At 45.8% G+C, this 22,768-nt stretch overlaps 1 non-coding gene and 2 pseudogenes across 1 annotated transcript; all 3 read right to left on the minus strand.

Moving 5' to 3' along the window:
- Nucleotides 1-8,832: 8,832 nt before the first annotated feature.
- On the minus strand, nucleotides 8,833-9,072 carry LOC139279171 (U2 spliceosomal RNA; annotated as a pseudogene).
- A 129-nt stretch (nucleotides 9,073-9,201) lies between these two features.
- LOC139279101 (U2 spliceosomal RNA) lies at nucleotides 9,202-9,393 on the minus strand. Its single transcript, XR_011596404.1, has one exon. It is a non-coding gene; the product is annotated as a U2 spliceosomal RNA (small nuclear RNA).
- A 402-nt stretch (nucleotides 9,394-9,795) lies between these two features.
- On the minus strand, nucleotides 9,796-9,932 carry LOC139279117 (U2 spliceosomal RNA; annotated as a pseudogene).
- Between the last annotated feature and the right edge of the window lie 12,836 nt (nucleotides 9,933-22,768).

Consider the following 22,768-nt stretch of genomic DNA (forward strand, 5'->3'; position numbering starts at 1 on the left):
TTGCATTTATGATTCATATGACAACAATCTAGACTACATTGATGAACTATGGACCCAGACATTAAATGTTTAGAAGATGTAACAGAACATTCCAGAAACTGAAAGTATTGGTCACATGGCCACCTCAACAAGACTCAATGAGCTTAAATGGTAATGAACTACCTGCATCAAGGAAAAAGATTACCAGATTCAGGGATTATGAAAATAACAATTTATTGAACAAAGTATTAACATGTGAAAAGATACAAGTAAGTACGCAGTTACAATTACTCGGTCACAAAGACAAGTACAAATGAGGGAACCAATTTGGCACATCTGACTCATCCTTCAACAGAAGTCAACAATCCTCATCCAGCCACCATACCACCTCCCCCTCCCAATCACAACATCCAACAAGGTCCAGAGACTTCAGCACATGGTTTTTAATTGTGCTGGCAATTCAGAGCAGTACCATGGGAGTGTTGCACTGTCAGAGGTGCTGATTTTTGGATGAGTCGTTAAACCGAGGCCTCGTCTGCCCTCCCACGGACATAAAAAAATCTTATGGCACTATTCAAAGACAATCTGAAACCTATACGAAAGCCAAAGATCTAGTCTCATTTTTGAAGAGACCAGATCAATCCTTCATGTGTTAAAAACATTCCAACCAGGAAGACTATAGCCGGGCAAGTAAACAAGTCAATAAAACTAACGACATCAGTGAAACATGTAATGGCAGTCTGACTATGCCATCAGCAGCAGTCAGCGGTTTAAAAATTATCAAGAACAAAAGCCATCTTATTCAGGACATTGTAAAAACTGCCACAGATCAGATACTTGGGTCAATTTTTTTCTGAATAAAATATTTCTGTGCCAAAATATCTCATTTAGATATGTAAAAATGTGTCATAATACAAAAGACTGCTGCACAACATAATTGTGTCGAGATGTGAAATTTAGCCCATAAACAGGAATGTGAACTGTTTTTTTTAAATTTCAAAATATACTTTATTCCTATACAAATTTGTACAGTACATTCAAAAGCTGTTCAGTACGTTTAGCTGCGGTCAGCAATCCCATACATTACATTTGGGTGCTGACGGCAGTTCCATTCGATACATTTCCTTGCTTTTCAGTTCAAGTACAATTCGGTACAATACGGGATACATTGTAGTACATTCAACAAATTACATTACATGTGTCACTATACAGTACACGGAATGGGTGACGGTACATTTACACTTTTCCTTTCCAACGTGCATCACAAAACAGACCTTGCATTGTACATGGCACTACATAGGTGTTTACAGATCATGGTGCTCCATGTACACAAAAAAGAAGTTACAAGTACGGCCCGAGGAGAGTTTTGTACTGATTCCTGCCCCCGGGTTTACTGTGGCAGGAGGGCTTTAAACAGTGGCCCTTCCCCACTGTGCCTTTGCGGCGACTGCACCAATTTTAAGTGCGTCCCTCAGCACGTACTCCTGGATCTTGGATTGCGCCAGTCTGCAACACGCAGACGTGGACATCTCCTTGCTCTGGAAGACCAGCAAGTTTCGGCAAGACCAAAGAGCGTCTTTGACCGAGTTGATGACCCTCCAGCAGCAGGTGATGTCTGTCTCGGTATGTGTCCTTGGGAACAGCCCAGAGAGCACACAGTCCTGTGTTACGCAGCTGCTCGGGATGAACCTCGACAGCAACCACTGCATCTCTTTCCAAACCTGCCTTGCGAAGGCGCAATCCTGAAGGAGATGGGTGACAGTCTCGTCCGCCCCGCAGCCGACGCGGGGGCACCGTGCCGTGCTGCTGAGATGTCGGCTGTGCATGAACGCTCTGACAGGTAAGGCCCTCCTCACCGCCAATCAAGCTACATCTTGGTGCGTGTGTGACAGCTCTGGCGATGAGACGTTCTGCCAAACGAGTTCGACAGTCCGCTCATATGTGAACTGTGTTGAAATGCTGTCTGCTGTCGACCTTCCTACTGACTCTTAACTTTTACACAGCATTCGAATTTCAATATATCAAACAACAGCTTCTTTATGTGGAAGACCAATTTTCTGAAGAAATTAGATTTAAGATTGTAGGTGGGAAAGGAATCAAATTATTTTATTGAATTAAATTAATTGGTTTAAAATATATTGGGCACCAGTTAATAAACTTACTGAATCACAACTACTTATTTGCTTAGCTACAAACAAAAGAAATACAGTCTGTACTTTGCAGCAAATGATTATTCAACGACTAATGTGATGAACTGCAAAGTAATCTTATTTTTCTTTCCTTCAAATTCTGATCTTCACTTAAAAATCCCTGATCATTCTTTGCCTCAATGGGCCCATGTTCCACTCCCTGGCCAGTTCAATAATTATAGACACAAATGTTCTATTTCTTCGGCAGTTATCCCTTGGCTGCAGATAATTTGTCCAATAACCTTTGATAAATAAAATGATTCATTGCAATAATTGGATGATTCAGTCAGAAAAGTAATCTGCACTTTTCTAACCACTGTTGGAGTTGTTGTGGGTTACACAAGTTAACCTGATTAAAGCAAAACCTTCAAGTAACTTGTGCTAAATATATAAAACATTTTCCAGGCGTTTTTCCATTTTATAGTTTCATCTGCAGATGAAAAACAACTTTTCACTGCTTGTTAAAGATGAGAAAGAATAAAGCCTAAAGATCTTTCCTCCGGTCGTATCTTAGCATGTGTTCGCTGAGAGATCGGTCCCATCCTTTTTTTTTTAAAACTCAATACAATAAATACTTATCATTAATATCCAGTGAGCTCCTTCAAAGAAAGTCTGCACACAACTGGTACACAGTCTTTTCATCACTTCGCTCACTTATTATTTCTGTTATTCAATTAAAATTGTGGGCGAGAAATTCAAGATCGCGCCGGAAATGGGTGTGAAACAGGCAGTGTGATCGCCCACCCTAAGACGTCGGCCCGAAGCCGACTTGAATTTGGGCCTCATCTGCATAAAACCGAATAACTTACACTTTTATCGGTGGCCTCCAGCAGTCCCTTTAAGGATTGCTGATTACACTGCTGGCTGAAGACCCAGGTAAACTAGACTGAGCATGTGCAGCGGAAGCTCTGCCCGGTTGATGACATCATTTCGATCGGGGCCCGACATTCAGTATTAGGACCCCGATTTTGATATTAAAGGCACCCAAGGGATGTTTCGGGTTGATGCCCTGGACACTTTGAAGTCGACTGCTTCGAATTTTTTTTAATTTCAAAATATACTTTATTCATATAAAAATTTGTACAGTCCATTCAAAAGCTGTTTAGTACATTTAGCTGCAGTCAAAAATCCCATACACTACATTTGGGTGCTGACGGCAGTTCCGTTCGATACATTTCCTTGCTTTTCAGTTCAAGTACAATTCGGTACAATACGGGATACATTTTAGTACATTCAACAAATTACATTACACGTGTCACTATAAAGTACACGGAATGGGTGACGGTACATTTACATTTTTCTTTTCAACGTGCATTACGAAACAGACCTTGCATTGTACATGGTACTACATCGGTGTTTACAGGTCATAGTGCTCCATGTACACAAAAAAGAAGTTACAAGTACAGCCCGAGGGGAGTTTTGTACTGATTCCAGCCCCCGGGTTTACTGTGGCAGAAGGGCTTTAAACTGTGGCCCTTCCCCACCGTGCCTTTACGGCGACTGCACCAATTTTAAGTGCATCCCTCAGCACGTACTCCTGGATCTTGGATTGCGCCAGTCTGCAACACGCAGACGTGGACATCTCATTGCTCTGGAAGACCAGCAAGTTTCGGCAAGACCAAAGAGCGTCTTTGACCGAGTTGATGGCCCTCCAGCAGCAGGTGATGTCTGTCTCGGTGTGTGTCCCTGGGAACAGTCCGTAGAGCACAGAGTCCTGTGTTACGCAGCTGCTCGGGATGAACCTCGACAGCAACCACTGCATCTCTTTCCAATCCTGCCTTGCGAAGCTGCAATCCTGAAGGAGATGGGTGACAGTCTCGTCCGCCCCGCAGCCGACTCGGGGGCACCGTGCCGTGCTGCTGAGACGTCGGCTGTGCATGAACGCTCTGACGGGTAAGGCCCTCCTCACCGCCAACCAAGCAACATCTTGGTGCTTGTGTGAAAGCTCTGGCAATGAGACATTCTGCCAAACGCGTTCGACAGTCCGCTCAGGGAACCACCCGACAGGGTCCACCCTCCCCTTCTTTCGTAGGGTGTCCAGGACGTTATGTGCTGACCACTGTTTTATGGCCTTGTGGTCAAAGGGGTTTTTTGTGAAAAACTTTTCCACGAAGGACAGGTGGACAGGTATAGTCCAACTGGTGGGGCGTTTCGCGGCAGCATGGCGAGGCCCATCCTTGGCAACACCGGGGACAGGTAAAACCTCAGCACATAGTGAAACTTGGTGTTTGCGTACCGGGGGGTCTGTGCACAGCTTGATACAGCCGCACGCAAAGGTGGCCATCAGGGTGAGGGCTACGTTCGGAACATCCTTTCCTCCACTGTCCAGAGATTTGTACATTGTGTCTCTGTGGACACATTCCATTTTGGACCTCCAGACAAAGTGGAAGACGGCCCGGGTGACTGCCGTGGCACAGGAGCGTGAGATGGGCCAGACCTGTGCCACGTGCAGCAAACCCGAGAGCACCTCACTCCTGATGACCAGGTTCTTTCCTGCGATGGAGAGGAAGCGCAGCTTCCACCATCCCAGTTTTTGCTTCACTTTGGCGATACGCTCTTCCCAGTCCGCTCTGAACCATATTCCCAACAACTTCAGGTAATCTGGCTTAACGGTGAAGGGAATAAAGGATCGGTCGGCCCAGTTGCCAAAGAACGTGGCCTCGCTTTTGCTGCGATTGACCTTTGCTCCCGAGGCCAGTTCAAACTGGTCGCAGATTGTGAGCAATCTGCGGACCGACTGCGGATCCGAGCAAAAGGTGGTCACGTCGTCCATGTACAGGGAGGTTTTGACCTGAGCGCCTCCGCTGCCTAGGATCATCACCCCTCTAATGCCCGCATCCTTCCTGATGGACTCGGCAAAGGGCTCAATACAACACACAAACAAGACAGACGAGAGAGGACAGCCTTGCCTGACTCCAGACCTGATTGGAAAGCTTTCAGTTTCCCACCCGTTGATTAGAACTGCGCTACTGATGTCTCTGTAGAGCAGTTGGATCCAATTGCGGATACCCTCCCCAAACCCCATTTTGGAGAGCACGTCCATCAGGTACGTGTGCGATATCCTATCAAAGGCCTACTCCTGGTGTAATCTGATTAAGCAGGTGTCCACCCCCCTGTCCCGCACATAGGCGATCATATTCCTGAGTAGCGCCAGGCTGTCAGAGATCTTCCTGCTGGGGACAGCGCAGGTCTGGTCCGGGTGAATCACCAGCTCAAGAGCAGACTTGACCCTGTTGGCGATGACCTTTGACAGGATCTTGTAGGCCACATTGAGCAGCTAAATGGGCCGCCAGTTTTTGATTTCCTCCCTCTCCCCCTTCTGCTTGTAGATGAGGGTGATGATGCCTTTCCTCATTGATCCTGACATACTGCCAGCCAGAAGCATACCTCCGTACACTTCCAGCAGGTCTGGGCCCATCCAGTCCCACAGAGCCGAATACAACTCAACCGGTAAGCCATCGCTTCCGGGAGTTTTACTCGTTGCAAGGGACCGGACGGCCTTTGTCATCTCGCCCAGAGTTAACGGGTGGTCCAGACTCTCCCTCTCGCTGTCGTCTAGGACCTCTGTGATAGACGACAGGAACGACTGGGAGGCCGCGCGGTCTGTGGGCTTGATGTCATACAGCCCGGCATAGAAGGATTTGCTGATCCTCAGCATGTCCGGCTGCGAAAACGTCACAGAACCGTCTTCTTCCTTTAGGCTGGTGATCACAGAGCTCCCCCTATGTACCTTTTGGAAGAAGAACACGTCTCATCCTGCTCGACTGAGCGGACTCTGGAGCGGAAAATGATTTTGGAGGACTCTGAGGTAAAGAGCGAGGCTTGCTGGCCCTTCACCTCTTCGAGTTCCTCCGCGACATCGACCCCATCGACTGCAACAGGAGCAGGTTTTGCATACTCTTCTGGAGTTGGGACAATTCCCTCTGTCTCCCTCTCGCCTCCTGAACACCTTTTGAGGATGAAGAACCTCTTGATGTTTGTCTTGATTGTTTCCCACCAGTGCATGGGGGAATCGCAGAGGGGTTTTACGGTTCTCCAACCTTTCTAATCCCTCTTGAGTTCGTCCACGTTTTCCAGAGTCAACAGTTTCACGTTCAGCTTCCATATCCCTCTGCCAACTTTTTGGTTTTCCTGTGGGCGACAGTCGGCCAGTAGGAGGCAGTGGTCAGAGAAGAACACCGGCATGACGTCGGTGGATCTGACCTTGAACGTGTGGGACACAAACAGGAAATCTATTCTGGAACGGACGGACCCGTCTGTCTCGACCAGGTGTATCTGCGCGGTGCTCCGTCTGCAGGGTTGCTGAAGACGTCGCACAGCTTGGCGTCTTTTACCGCGTCCATCAGGAGTTTGGACGTGGCGTCCAGTTTGCTGTCTGCTCTGCTGGATCGTCCAGCCGCATCGATGATGCAGTTGAAGTCACCGCCCAGAATGACCGGTCTGGACATTGCCAGCAGCAGTGGGAGCTGCTGGAAGAGGGCCAGCCGCTCTGATCTGAGAGGCGAGGCATACACGTTAATTAGCCTTAGAGGGGAATTTTTGTACATTACATCTGCTACGAGGAGGCGGCCGCCCACCACCTCCTTAACTTCGATGATGGTGAAGTGGCCTCCCCGCAGCAGAATGCCCAGGCCGGAAGCCCGGCAGTCGTTGCCTCCTGACCATATGGATGGTCCATGGGCCCACCATCGTGACCACTGCCGGGAACTGCTGAAGTGCGGCAGACTGCACTCCTGCAAGAACAGCAGGTCCGCTTTGACCTTGGCGAGGTACCCCAAGGTGGAAACACATCGCGTAGTGGATTTTATGCTACGCATGTTAATAGTAGCAATTTTTAAATCCATTTTAACGTTACTGTTTACAGTTACAAACATTACACTTCAAATAAATCGTCCTTTAACTCCGAGGTCTGCCCAGTGGCCAGTTCCGGAATGCATAGGTGATTACAATAAAAGTCTACTGCACCTGGGCTGGCTTGCTCGTCGTCCTCTGCCGTGGGAGTGTTCCGACCAGGGGACTACTGCAGTGCTGCGATAAAGCTTGGTATGTCCTCTGCACAGTCCTCGCCTGGTGTTGGTGGTTCCCTCTTTTCCTCAGTCGCGGCGGTCTTGGGTTGGTGTGCTTCGATCGCTGCGTCGCTCCCGGTATTCCGGAGGTGGGGTGTGTGGGCACTTCGCTGCTCCCGTTATCCCGGAGCTGGTCTGCGTTGGTCGCTTCTTCGCTTCCGGTGTTCCGGAGCTTGTGTGCGCTGGGCACTTCGCTGCTCCCGGGTTCCCGGAGCGGGTCTGCGCTGATCGCTTCACTGTTCCCGGTCGCCTGTGGCTGTGGGTTGGCGTATTGCCTCTTGTTCTGGTGGCGGTAGTGAGGGGCTTTGTCTCACCTTTCCTCATCAGACGAGTTGCCGCCGCTGCTGTCTGTCGAGGTTGCTAGCCGCCTCTTCCCTGTCGTTTCCGCAGGGGCCCTTGCTCGCCTGTTCTCCTTACGTTTGCTTGACCGTCTCCCATCCCGCTTCATCGTCTGCTGACTCCTCGTTTCTGGACTCGGTGCGCTGGGGGAGAGCTTCTCTGCTGGGTGCTGGTGTCTCGCAGCTCGCCGTGGCAGGCTTCTCTTCCTCACCGACTTGTTCTGAGTCCACAGGTCCACGGGGGGAGGGTGTGGCTCTCCTCTGGAGCATTGTGTTCCTCAGCTTCCTCCTCCTCTGGTGCAATGTTCTTTGCTGCCTGCGCAGAGCTGAAGTTGCGTTTGGGGCAGTTTTTGTAAAGGTGCCCAGCCAGACCACAGAGGTTGCAGCACTTGGTCTCCTTACAGTCCTTTGTTTGGTGGCCTTCGTTCTTGCAGTTTCGGCAGATGAGAGTTTTGCAGCTTGCCGTCACATGGCCTGCCTGCCTTGGGTTGGCCAGCGTACACCATGTAGCCCCGGCTTCCTCCGATGGCGAAGCTGGAGGGGGGGGGGGGGGGGGAGCGGTGCAGGATGGTTCCGCTGGCATCCACCTTCATGGTGACCTGGATCTGGCGCTTGCTGGTCCATATCCCGTGCAAGTCTTTCAAGTCGCTGCTGTTTCCTGCCCCATCGACATACCTGGCGAGGAAAGGCAGCACATCAATGCGGTACTGGGATGTGGGGGTTGTACATCTGCACTGTGATAGTGCGTCTTCTCTGCGACGGGAGGGTGAACACTGGCTCCCAAGTCAGCACTGAGCGCAGCGGTTCACTCGCCTCCTTCATTCCCTTCAGGAACTTCAGGAATAGGGTGACGGTTCTGAAGGTCACATCAAAGTAACCTCTCTTCGGGAGGTCCTGCAAGGCAAAGATGTCAGCGATTTTCATGCCACGTTTTTTTTTTTTTGCCAATCTTTCCAATTCTTTGTCAAATCACAAACGCCAGAGGTCACCTTGGGCCCATTCAAGGATCACTCTGCGCCAATGCTCTTAGCCAAAAGGCCTAGAGCCACTGCACCGTTCCTGGAAGTACTGCAATACCAGGTTCGTGCCATGGAGGTGGATGGGTCAGGCCCCCCATACACCTCCGTGGAGGTGGATTTTTTTTTTTTTGGAAATTCGTAGCCAATCGTTCCAATTCTTTGTCAAATCACAAACGCCAGAGGTCACCTTGGGCCCATTCAAGGATCACTCTGCGCCAATGCTCTTAGCCAAAAGGCCTAGAGCCACTGCACCGTTCCTGGAAGTACTGCAATACCAGGTTCGTGCCATGGAGGTGGATGGGTCAGGTCCCCCACACACCTCCGTGGAGGTGGATGGGTCAAGCCACCCCACCCACCTCCTGTTTCCAAAAAAGCAAGCATACACCCTCCTGATCCAGGGAGAACCACCCGGAGGTCATGGTGGCCACTCCCCTGTCCAGGTCAGTTACGCATGATCCCAGCCAAAAGGCCGAGAAGCGATTTATTTATTTATTTTTTTTTGAAATTCGTAGCCAATCGTTCCAATTCTTTGTCAAATCACAAATGCCAGAGGTCACCTTGCACACGCCAAGGATCACTCTGCGCCAATGCTCTTAGCCAAAAGACCTAGAGCCACTGCACCGTTCCTGGAAGTACTGCAATACCAGGTTCGTGTCATGGAGGTGGATGGGTCAAGCCACCCCACCCCCTGTTTCCAAAAAAGCAAGCATATACCTTCCTGATCCAGGGAGAACCACCCGGAGGTCATGGTGGCTGGTCAGGTCAGTTACGCATGATCTTAGCCAAAAGGCCGAGAAGCGATGGGTCAATCCACCCCACCCACCCATCTCCTATTTCCAAAAGCATAGGAGAACCACCTTCCTGATCCAAGGAGAACCACTTTGGGGTCATGGTTACTCCCCTGTCAGGTCAGTTACACATGATCTTAGCCAAAAGGCCGGCCACATGTTCCCAGCAGGATTTTCTTCACGAAAAGGTCCCGGTTGATGATTGTCTGTCCTTCCACTTTCTTTACCGTCACTCGGATGGTGTTTCGGACGCCCTGGTTCGCCGCTCAGTTGGCCGCCATCCGGGTTGCAGATTCCTCCTTTCGATGTGTATTTTGGCCGAAGCCTTCAATCTGTTGTGGTGCCAGTCCGGCACCTTGGGGAGCCTCCGGGCCCGCCGAATGGTCGGTCAACATGCAGATTTTCCTCTTCTCTCCAATTGGTGCTTGGCCCAAGCCAAAAGGCCAGAGCTAGCAAAACTGGAAAAACGAGTTTCTGCAATCAGTCAATTTGCATATGAATGCCCAATCAACAGATACTACACTTGATCTTAGCCAAAAGGCCGAGAAGTGATAGCCTTTGAACAGCAATGCATGAAAAGAGGCAGCACTCTCTTTCAGGCAAAGCCTCAGACAATTGAACTGCTTCCAATTTATTTTATTTCAAAATATACTTTATTCATATAAAAATTTGTACAGTACATTCAAAAGCAGTTCAGTACGTTTAGCTGCGGTCAGCAATCCCATACACTACATTTGGGTGCTGACGGCAGTTCCGTTCGATACATTTCCTTGCTTTTCATTTCAAGTACAATTCGGTACAATACATTTTAGTACATTCGACAAATTACATTACATGTGTCACTATACAGCACACGGAATGGGTGACGGTACATTGACATTTTTTCTTTTCAACGTGCATTATGAAACAGACCTTGCATTGTACATAGCACTACATAGGTGTTTGCAGATCATGGTGCTCCATGTACACAAAAAAGAAGTTACAAGTACTGCTTCCAATTGAACACATCTGCCAGTTATTTCCACTCAAAAAATGGCTGTGACATGGTCTAATTTCCCCTGTGTTTAGTGTTTAATGGCCACTACAGAGTAAGGGCAGTGAGCAGAAGTCACACTTGGCAGTTAGTGTCATACCTTATTTCAAAACATAAAATATGTACATTAATTTGATTTTAGATTAAAAATTGATTAACATTTTTTAAACTATTTGTTCTTGTCCTTCCTTGGTCTACTTTCAAAAGAAAAGATCCAGACCAAGGCAGAGGGAGCTGCTGTTTTTTTCAGGTCCCTCCATTTCTAAGCCAAAGGCTGCTGTTTTTTCCCATTGATCGAGTAAAAAGTCACAGCAGGAAGCTGGAATCAGATCAAAGAATAGCAGAGTTATTAAGTGGTCACTTCATATTTGAATTACTCAGGAAAAGGAATTTTGCCTTAGTAAGATATTGGAAAAGCAGAATAGGAGCTTGATATTATACACATAACTATACAAAGGGTAAGGTTACAGAACAAGTGAGATGCTCTAAATTAGCAAAGTATGTGCATCTGGAGAATTTGTCTTAAAGAGGATAGTGACTGAAATTAGTGAACAAGTAAAATCTCAGCACAGTGCTTAGTTCCAGCAAAAAAGATAAATAAAAGTCCCAATTTTAACTCGGTGAGAATCGGGCTTGAGGGGGCCAAGGCAAGCACCAAGCACCCCTAACCTTGAAGGTGTCAGGCCCAGGCAATTTTAGCTCCCAGGCATCATCCCGGTCAGTTGCCCTCCCGAAACCAGCAGCTGACCAGGGGGGGGAGCCACCAGCTCGGAACCAAAGGAAAGACCCGATGATGTCATCAGAGAACGATCTGCATATTTAAAGAAGGTCCCCATTGATTTCAGGTAGGTTTCCTTGCTGCCTGCAGGCTAACAGTGAAGACTGCAGGATGGGAGTGGGTAAGACACTCAGCTAATTTTAACTGCTTGGCCGCGTGGTTTCCACTGGAAGGGCAGGGTTAAAATCGCCCCTTAAAGGTCTGTGTCGCATTAGCAAACAATAGAGTAAAAATCAAAACAGTTGCATTGGGTGTTGGTCTGCTCTCAACGAGAATACAGTCTGTAATCCTGGTTACCTAATCATAGAAACTATATTATTACCCTTGAGAAAGTACAGGGGCCAGCAAAAGATAATTCCAGGTGTTAGGCATTTTAGATTATGAGTAAAGGTTAAAGGAAATTGGGCTTGTTTCTTGGAAAAGAGACTTTGAAGAGACCTATCCTGAACTTTTAAAGATTATGAAGGAACTTGATAACATTGATGTCGAAAATTGCACAATGTTGGTGAAGAATTCAACAGCAGGGGACACAAGTTAAGAATTAGAATGTTTGGAATAAAGATTAGTCCAGTAGAACTAAGGAATAATAGAATTGTGGAATAAATTACCACAAGTCCATTGAGATAGTGCAAATGGATTTGAGACAAGTAGATATGTTTCTTCAAGAAGGGGTTGGGATACGTGGTGAGAGGGCAGGTAGGTAGGTCAATGAAAATGATAGCTTGGTTGGCTATCCTTCAACCTTAAAAATCTTTTGTTCTTCTGTCGAAGGCCAAAAGAATAAGTATATACAAAGATGATCAAATACTCGGGACACCAGTAGTGCTGGGACCTTGAAAATATCGCCTGTGGCTTGTACAAATGTTCAGGAGTGCAGGTTGTAATACTTCATACTTTGGAATTTTACTAGATTACATTAGGTGACCAAGAGAAATTTCACAGAGCTTTATCTCCCTGGAATTCTTATGTGATGTACAACGTTCCAAGGAGATTGAGTAGGTTGGAAAGGTGTCTGATAGCCCACATTATTATGGTCTATTGCAGGAACAGACTTGTGGAGTTCTATGCCCATTTGTATGATGTTTTTAAAAGCTGCACTTTAGTAGCTTATATAAAATATATATCTCTGCATCTTCTGTGGGGACAAACTTTTAAATACATGAACAAACTCCTCAGACTCTCAAAGTGATTGATTGTTCCAGTTCCACCCTCCATCTGATTTGCTTCTGACAGGCACAAGTTACACCTTCCAAATGATCTGAATGCTGATAGTGACATCATCAGCATAGGCAGTCCCATGGAATCGAGGAAGACTTGCTTCCACTCAAAGTGAGTTCTCGGGTGACTGTACAGTCCAATATGGGAATTACAGTGTCTGTCATGGGTGGGACAGACAGTGGTTGAAGGAAAGGGTGGGTGGGGAGTCTGGTTTGCCGTACGCTCCTTCAGCTGTCTGCGCTTAGTTTCTTCATGCTCTCGGCGACAAGACTCGAGGTGCTCAGCGCCCTCCCGGATGCTCTTCCTTCACTTAGGGCGATCTTGGGCCAGGGATTCTCAGATGCTGGTGGGGATGTTGCACTTTATCAAGAAGGCTTTGAGGGTGTCCTTGAAATGTTTCCCCTGCCCACCTGGGACTTGCTTGCTGTGTAGGAGTTCTGAGTAGAGCGCTTGCTTTGGGAGTCTCATTTCGTGTCGGGCATGCAGGCGATGTGGTCTGCTCAATGGAGCTGGTCGAGTGCAGTCAGTGCTTCGATGCTGGGGTAGTGACAATCTCTGACTGCTGTGCAGAATGCCGATTTCTCAATATTGAGTGTTACCACTAGGTGGAGCACTTCTCAGAGCATTTAGGAGGAAATGCTAGATTGACATGATAAACTTGCATGTAAATCAATTTACTGCATGTTGTTTGGTTGTGAATGTCAAGGGAAGCTAGTTAAGGATAAAAAGAGAACTTACTGAATGTCAAATATATTCCGAGCAATCTTGCACCTCTTATACCTGCCAATTTTAACCCTTCCCATCTAACGGAAATGGGGCAGGTGAACAGTTCAAATCCGAGAAATCTACTTACTTCCCAGTACCAGTTTTAAACTGACTCTTCATGATTTTTAACAGAGCTGCTGACTTTGTTCTGAAAACAGCAGGTGTCTATTGAATATATTTAACTCAGGACCCCAATGTGATTTTAACATGGAAGTCTCGCCCAGCGACAAGTCACTCAGCAATTTATTGCAGGAGTGGCCCCAGCAACAGACTGTCGCAGCCTGCAGAAAAATGTAAAAGAGGCACTCGCCTGCGTTAATATTGTTTAATAATATTTCTCTGCTTTTCTGATTAATGCATTTCGGAGCTTAGCGATTGCTTCCTTTTCACTTGTTTGCCTTACTCAACCCGAGTTAAGCATTGTTAGCATACTATGGGTGGCCATTGTAAATGGTTCCCTCTCCACTGGTACTGTCCTGCTCCATTTCAAATCTGCTGTCATCACCCCTGCCCCACCCTGCTCAAAACAATGACCCTTGACCCCTGACCCCATTTCCTTTGCAAACTACCACCCCATCTCCAATCTCCTGGCACTGCTGGGGAACAGGAGTTTCCTCCTCGGCCTCACTTCTTTCAGGGAGGTTTCAGAGAACCTGAGTGCCTGCCTGCTGCTCATTCCATACAAGATTCTTCTTCTAGCACCTCCGAACCAAAAGAAGTCAGAATGGAATGCAACCTCCCTTTAAGAATTGCAAAGGCACTTTAAATAGGCCTCTGGCTGACCTGCTTGCAAATTGTTCCCTGGGATTGGGGAGGTTTACAGTAGGGTCAGCCAATTCAGTAGGAAACTCAGCGGTGAAGTTATGGGGCTCGGGTGTTAAACTGCCCAAGGCCTATTTTTGGGTGAAGCAAGTAAGTTTTAAACAAACAAAAACTCACCCACCCAAAACAGACCCAAAGTTAAAACCGGGCCATAGATTCAAGAACATGTAGAGTGATGGAGGTAGTGCAAGTCCATTATGGCTATGTCACAGTAGCAGGAATTATTTTTCTTGACGTTTTAAAGAAAATGCACCATCTATAAGTATTTGGGCTACAATTTCATCACTTCAAGGTTTAAAAATTAGTCCACTTACATTGTGATTTGTTTCCAAGCAACACAAGAAAATTAGCACAGACAAATACTTTAGATAAAAATCATTGCTGTGCTATTTACCTGGTGCAAATCTATATAGACTTGATTACATCAATTGGCATAGTGAGAACATTTACCTTAACACCCACAAATAATATTCCATTACGTTGTTACCAAGAAACAATTCCTAACTTTTAAAAAATTGTTCTTCCCCCTAAATTCCCGCATGCTATTTATTCTTGCATAATGTTCATTCTTTACGCTCAACATTAGTGAAATGATAAACTAAATTTTTTTCCTTTCAGATTGATTAGTTATGTAGTCCTAAGTATTTAGCATTGTCTTAAAGGGCACGAGAAAAGAGAGTATAAATTTTGGAAGTCACTGTTTGTTTGCTTCCTTCCCTCCTTTCCCCCTTCCCTCTTTCCCCTTCCCTCCTTCCCCCTTCCCCCTTCCACCTTCCTTCTCTTCATTCCTAAATAGCAGCCAGCCAGACAAAAATGTAATAAATATCGATTTACTAGCACTGCAGCCAAGCCCCCGTCTTTATGTCAAGAACACAGAGAGCTATTGCAGCTGCATCTCAGCATTCTGCATTAATTCACAAGGCCAGTATGGAATACCAGCATGCGGAAATTCAAAAGGCAGAGTTAACCGTCTCTCAGTAGACTGGGGTTGTTACAGAACAGGTTAGATCACCAGAAGGCTGTGGCCTTGGTCCTTGGCAGCTCAGCATAAACTTTGGCTACAGAGACGTCAAAACGGCTGCAATGAGAACAATTCTGGGGGACGTTTCAAACCAGTCCCACCCATCCCTTCCCTCAACGACTATTTATCCCACCTGTGACAGAGACTGTGGTTCTCGTATTGGACTGCACAGCCACCTAAGTCTCATGTTAAGAGTGGAAACAAGTCTTCCTCGATTCCGAGGGACTGCCTATGATGGAAGACGTTTGTCCTTGCTACATTAATCTCCAGCGGCGCAGTATAATAGCAAAAATGCAACAAATATATATCCGGTCATGTGATCAAATTTTGTGACCTAATGTCAAAACATTTCGGTTGACGCACTTAGAAAGAAAAGAACATGCAACCCACACAGTTACTAAATCGAGAGAAAGATTAAAAGACTAAAGAAAGAAATAGTTGAGCGAAGGAGGATTACAGTTTTGAAGAATTTAACTTCGATAAAAGAAAAAATAATGACACAAGTTCACTCTCATCCTTTGCATCAAATACCATTCTGAAGATAGTAATTGGTCAATTGATATGTTATGGCTATGGCAGAGAAATAGAATGTAATGTAACAACACAGTATATTTGCAATCTTGGGAGACAGTTTCCTCTAGGTTGCGCTGGTTTTTCCAGCTAGCTTGAAAAATTACTGGAAACCAGCCCCGCCCATAAAGCTGGCCACACCCCCAGATTCCATTAATGAGCATGAAGAGCTTCCACTAATTGTATCTGTTGGAGGCCCTTCGAGGAGGCTAAAAAATAGAGCTTTTTTTTTAGGCAATAATAGGCAACTTTTTAAATATTAAAAATTATTGAATTTACTAAAACTGATGAGTATACACCAATGAAACTAGTAAATGGTTCTGCATAGTTTTTTTAAAGTCATTTTAAGTTATTTAAAATCTGGATACTCTCAGGTGGTGGACTGGACACTTATTAAAAACACCTATAAATTTTTGATAAACCCATTTTCAGCTATATTAATGAAACAGCACCAGGTTACCACTCTTAAATACATCAAAGAATTTAAAAAAAAACAATTATGTTCCAAAACGCTGCCCAATTGCACTGGTCCAGGGAAGATTTTATTTTTGAGTTTGAACGGAAACTTGAACCATAACTTCACTTTGGAAGAAAAGCACAATTTGTGTTCGGATTGCCAATTGCGCCCAAAGTGGAAACTCTACCACCTCGTCATATCTGCAACTAAAATGGAAACATCCGATGGATCATAAATCTCCTCTGGGTTTCATTTGTAAGATTTATTTGGCAGCATGATTACGCAAAATAAGATTTTTTTACAGGAATAATTCATATATTTTTGTAACTTGTAAAAAAAAAAAGACTTGCATTTATATAATGCCTTTCACCGTCTCAGGACATCACAAAGTGTGTTACAGCCAATTAAGTACGTTTGAAGTGTAGCCACTGTTGTAATGTAGGAAACAATTACAAGGATTTGCCTATAGATGTAACCCCTTATGAGGAAGTTAACAAGTCAAGTGTTCCCATTGGGACAAGAATGATTAAATGTTGTATTAGGACAGAAAAGCAAAATGCAGCTAAGCTGACCAGCGGAAAATTCTATAAAGCCTTACTTGTGACAGGAATGAACATAATTAAGCATGACAACACCACAGTTTAGCTGAGTTTAGCCCATCATTATAATAGTCATTTCCAAGCTCACCAGAGTACTGTAGCAGACTTACAAGTTTACCTTCAGGTAACATTTCTAACTTTGATTTCCTTCCATTCTGTCTCTGGCCCACAATGCTGAGCTCTGTACTGTTGGCACCATTGGTATTATCTTGTGCATTGGCAATGCATACAATTGTTCCACAATGACTGAGCAAATCTGGGTGGCAGACTTCTCCACAGCAGCCCCGCATACTGGCAGTGTGTTTTCAATGGGGACAAGAGATGCTCATGAAGCAACCTCTATTGGTAAGCCAGTCCTCGGAGCTCTGAATCTTGAGACGCTACAACATAATGAGTAACCTTGCTTAACCTTCACCAGGAAACGGTTTAGCCTATGTTGGACAACAGTAATTGCCCTTCTCCACCCTCTCTTTGTGCCTCACCGTGTTGCCTCTAATCTCGGGGTCATGACCTCGTGGCTTTTGTCTCCCTGAGGTTGTTGTGATGATGAAGGGTGCTGTGCTGTGGGAGCTTGCTTGGAGGGCCCAGGTTCAGACTTTGAATCTCCCTTTACTTCTGAGTATATAGCCTCAACAATCCTTTTGTGGCAGCACTGACGAGACATGCTCTAGTCAATGGTGCTGCTCTTTTCACATGCGTGCCCAAGTTACTGTTTCACTTACTGGCAATGTATCCCAAACAAAGCATTATAATACAAGCCTTCAACTCAAACATCTCTTCTTGCACCACCATCACCTATGCTCTTTAGAATCTCTCAACCTATGATGTTCACTGTTGCCTGCTTATAGGGGTATGGTATCTAGCTTAGTTAGACCCCTACCAGCCTACTGTTGCTTGCGACAATGAATTGCCAACTTAGCCTCAAACAAGAACACTGTTTTGTTTTAAGAGGGCATATTCCACTGACATGTAGGTATGCAACATATTCATTCATAGGCGGTCCCTCGAACGAGGATGACTTGCTTCCACGAGTTCACCGGTGTTTCGATGAAGGACACGCTGCTCCAGTCCTGAACTCCAGTTGAGGGGATGGAAGATTCCTGTGGGTGGATTTTTTTAGCATGTGGTGACCGTTGCACACCAGCCACCACACGGGCTTGACAGAGCTAAGTCTTGGTCCAGTGGCAAGGGTTAACCAGGACAACTGGAGACCTGCTCTGCTGCACGGACCTAGCGTGCACACATAATGCAGTGTGGGCTGGTCCGTGCTGCCCCTGGGCCCTCGGCTCTTCTGGGCCCTGTACCCTCATCTGTTGCACCTCCGTCACAAACACTCGCCGCTCCTCCGCCCCGACCTTTCCACTCCTCTGTACCTGGGCCCTGCCGATATTCCTGCCCACGCTCCAGAACGGCGACAAGGGTTTTGATGCCGTCGCCCAGTCGCCCATCTCGAAATCTTTGGAGCAGCTCGCGCTGGAGGTTGAAGTGGTACGCTGCTCCAGTTCTTTGATAGCCTGACCTGCGGTGCTGTTCTCTCGCAGGTCGGGGGGCCACGATGTTCCAGGGCCTGCCGCTCCAGCTCTTTATAGCCCGGCCTGCGGAGCTGTTCTGTCGAGGGCCACGACACAATGCAACATAATGCCTCAGATGTCAGACAAGTCAACTGGCTTTGCTCTTCTAAATTGTTGCAGTTACAAAGGCACTGTCAGCTCTTTCTTTGCTCCTAGGTTTTGAAGAATTTTCTGTTGGTCAGCTCAGCTGCATTTTGCTTTTCAGTCCTAATACAGCATTTTGTTAAACTTAACTTTAATCTGCATTGTTGTATACCTTTTATGTTCCCATAGGAACACTTAACTTGTTAATTTCCTCAAAAGAGCTTTCACATACAACCAAATCTTTTGCACAGCTGATGCTTTGTCTCATGCCCGGATATAGCATGTAGTTTCATTTAACCTTAACCTGATCAATGAATGCTTTGTATTCTCATAGGAAGCCTGGACTTGTTAACTTCTGTATAAGGACTGCCATTCAAAAGCTTCATGGGGAAATCTCTTGCTTGGCTAGCACTTTGTTTCCAGTCCTACAGTGGCTCAGTTGGCAGGAGGTTATGGGTTTAAGTCCGTCTTTTGGATGAGACGTTAAACTGAGGCCCTGTCTGCCCTCTCAGGTGGATGTAAAAGATGCCATGGCACTATTTCAAAGAAGAGCAGAGGAGTTATCCCCGGTGTCCTAGCCTAAATTTATCCCTCAACCAACATAACAAAAACAGATTATCTGGGAGCTTGCTGTGCACATTTTGGCTGCCGTGTTTCCCACATTGCAACAGTGATTACATTTTATTGGCTGTAAAGCACTTTGAGATGTTCGGTGGTCGTGAAAGGCGTTATATAAATGCAAGTCTTTCTTTCTTTATTTCTCTTACATTGGCTCCCGGTCCAGCAATTCCTCTGTTTAAAATTCGAATCTGTTATGTCTGTAATGCACTTATGAATGACTCCACGAGGCAATCTGTTGTACTCAAACTGTAGTGACCTTGGTTCTTTATCGTAACTCCAGAGTGAGGCACAAGCATGGTGGGCAGCCTTTTATACTGGGCCCTGCACACCTATGCAGGTGACCCTCAGGTCTCCACCACAGTGCCCTTTGGTGGACAGCCTCTGCCACAGGGGCAGGAAACCCCAATCTCCACCAGTTGCACCCTCTAGTGGTGCCAGCATAGTATAGACACAGTGTAAACCTTATTGATGTTACCTGATGTACTAAGTCTCCATCTTATGCAACTATACAGTTACTACACAGAGAGTATATCTATAGTATGCATATATAATAGAATCCTTATTTTCCATGGTCTTGTCACTCCCCATCTCTGTAATCTCCTCCATCGTGGCCCCCCGACCTGCGAGAGAACAGCTCCGCAGGTCGGGCTATAAAAGAGCTAGAGAGGTGTACCACTTCAATCTCTAGCGCAAGCTGCTCCAAGTATGCGACAATTTTGAGACGGACGACTGGGTGACATCATCAAAACCCTGGTCGCTGTTTTGGAGTGTGGGCAGGAACATCAGCAGGGCGCAGGTACAGAGGAGTGGAAAGGTCGGGGCGGAGGAGCGGCGAGTGTTTGTGGTGAGATGCGGTGAATGTTTGTGGCGGAGGAGCGGTGATAGATCGTGGCGGAGGTGTGGCAGATGAAGGTCCAGGGCTCAGAAGAGCCGAGGACCCAGGGGAAGCACTAGCCAGCCCACACTCAATATGTGTGCGCACTAGGTCCGTGCAGCAGAGCAGGTCTCCATTCGTCTTGGTTAACCCTTGCCACTGGGCCAAGATCTAGATCTGTCAAGCCCATATGGTGGCTGATATACAACGGTCACCACGTTTTAAAAACAAATTAACGCACAGGCATCCTCCACCCCCTCAATTGGAGTTGGAACATCGGGTCCTTCATCGAAACACCTGTGAACTCGTGTAAGCAAGTCATTCTCATTCGAGGGACCGCTTATGATGAATCTCCTCCAGTCCTACCACCCTCCAGTCCTACCACTCTCCGAGATCTCTAAACTCATCCAAATCTGGTCTTTTACACATCTCCGATTTTAATCGTTCCACCATTGGTGGCTGTGCCTTCAGCTGCCCAGGCCCTAAGCTGTGGAATTCCCTTCCTTAGCCATTCTGCCTCACTACCTCTCCTCTTTTAAGTCTCTCCTTAAAACCTACCTCTTTGACCAAGCTTTTGGTCATTGTCCTAATATGTCTTTATATGGCTTGGTGTCAAATTTTGTTTGATGACACTCCTGTGAAGTGCCTTGGGACGAGTTACTGCATTCAAGGCGCTATATAAATGCAAGTAGTTGTTGGTATACAGCACATTTATATTACTCATGTGCATTTCTTCATGTCCGACATCTTTTCCCAGACTTCCTCCCAAGTTAACACCAAGTTGACCCTTTCAGTTCTTCCCTCATCTTTGCCTTGCTCTGTGATTATTGGGGGTACCTTTCAGTCCCATAAATAATGTAACGCTGTTGCATGATGTCTTTAATCAGAACCTCGAGCCTCGTCACTGAAATGCGCGTTCCGCTGCCTCCTCCACTCAATGCAAAAGATGGATTTAATTTGTAATAAAACAGTTAAGTACCAATTTCCTCCTTAGATAATGCCTGTGCGCCTTTATTGAAAATGTAATAGAAATTCCTGTTCAACTGTTACCATTATGACATATTTAAACTCGCATTGTTCCAATTCAGAAAAACAGCATGTTCCACCATTTGTTATAATTCACAGAAATTAAAAGTTCCTTGGGTTGAAACAAATGAGAATTTGGTTATTAATGAAGTTCTCTCTTTACAATATCAAACACACCTTACCTCTACCCTCTGTGTTGATTTCACTGCAATAGCTAAACATTCCTTCAATTCATTACATTTATCCTGTGGACAAAGTCAAGTACCTACTATGACGTTAAAAACAGAAACTACTTGAAACATTCAACAGGTCAGGCAGAATCTGCGGAGAAAGAAACGGCTAATGTTTTGGATCAATTACTTTTAGTCAGAGTTCTAATGAAAGGTCACCGACCTGAAACGTTAACTCTGTCGCTCTCACCACAGGTGCTGCTGACCTGCTGACTGTTTCCGACATTTTCTGTTTTTTCATATTTGCAGCATCTACAGAGTTTTGCTTTTCATCCACTGTGACTTTGCCGAGGGATAAATGAAATGTATGAGGGAATTTCTAGCCAGTCAAGCATGAATATGGACCATAGTTGTTCAGATGTTTCATCCAAACTCATACTGACATGGTGTCCCAGAGAGCCAGAGATATGCCCCATCAACTCGCAGCAACGTGTCAGCAGAGTGAACGTGGCACAGTGATACACGTCGCAATTTCTACTGGCATTAAACGTTCGGACTGTCAACAGGTCAAGGATGGAATTGCAGCATTTCAGCTTCTCCAGACTTGCCCTGATTCTGTCTTGTCAACTAGACTTCAGCTGTGGTCTTTGGTCCTCAGTATCCCACTCCTGCTAGTTTTCCTTTTTTCCTTCTCCATCAGCTGAGTAACCCAGGCAAACAACAACAAATAAAATAGTGATCAAAACTCAGTTTGCGTGTCTGAAAAGGACAAAAATATCTTTCTCGGGATCTAAGTTATCAAAAAACACTGAAAAATGTAATTCATTTGCATTAAGTATTGGAAGTAATGATATAAATTTGGAGCCTTTTGTATGCAATCATAATTTTAATGAATGACCTTCAGCATAATAACTATGGCACACAATGCACTGAATTATTGCAGTTAAGTATATTGATGTAAATGTTCATCAGCAGCACACATGCCTAATAATGCCCACCTCACAGGGTGACTAAATACAATCGCATTACATTTCTGCTGTCAACTGCCATTTTATAAATGCGAACAGAGACCAAGATTAGCACTGAGGAAACATTTCACCAATTAAACAATCGTTTGATGGCATGACTAGAAAGCAACGTGAATTGAGAAGTATTGTGTTCCTTGCCTGCACTGAACTGATAAGTAAAGAGTCATAAATTTCGGCTAGGGACAGCAGTGATATGTAGAAATATCATGTAGCTGCCTTCAACTACAGCTGGATGCATTAAAAGCATTTGAATTTTTATTAATTTGTTCACTTTTAGTTTCAATATAATGAGGCAAAATCAACTATTTCTTTGGTTTTTAAATATTCTTGTTCTAGATGTTTGATTTCGGGGAAAGGTCAGAGACTTTATTTCAAGGCATGCATATTACTCCAGTGGTTTTTTAAAAAATAATGCTGTCATGGCATTTTCTTAAAGCACTGCCTGGTATTTTTTTTTACAGAGACAGCAACTGAGTGAAACACTCGAAAATGCAGTGTGTCTCAGTCCTACAGGCCCCTCAGTCCTCCCTCCATGACTTGATTCTGGTTGCTCGTTCAATCCCTGATCATCTGCCTGGCTCTGGCCTCCAGATGTCTGGGGATCAGTCTCCTCCAATCCACAGGGGGATTGGAGGAGACTAACTGTTGGCCATGTTCCAGCTACCAGCCCTTCCAAATTGCCTTTATGGTTGAGGCAGACCCATTGCCAAAACGTGCCAGCTGGTGACCTGCCTGTCTACATTTGCAGCCTG

Source organism: Pristiophorus japonicus, chromosome 13 (assembly GCF_044704955.1).
Source record: "Pristiophorus japonicus isolate sPriJap1 chromosome 13, sPriJap1.hap1, whole genome shotgun sequence".
In the NCBI taxonomy this organism is placed as follows: domain Eukaryota; kingdom Metazoa; phylum Chordata; class Chondrichthyes; family Pristiophoridae; genus Pristiophorus; species Pristiophorus japonicus.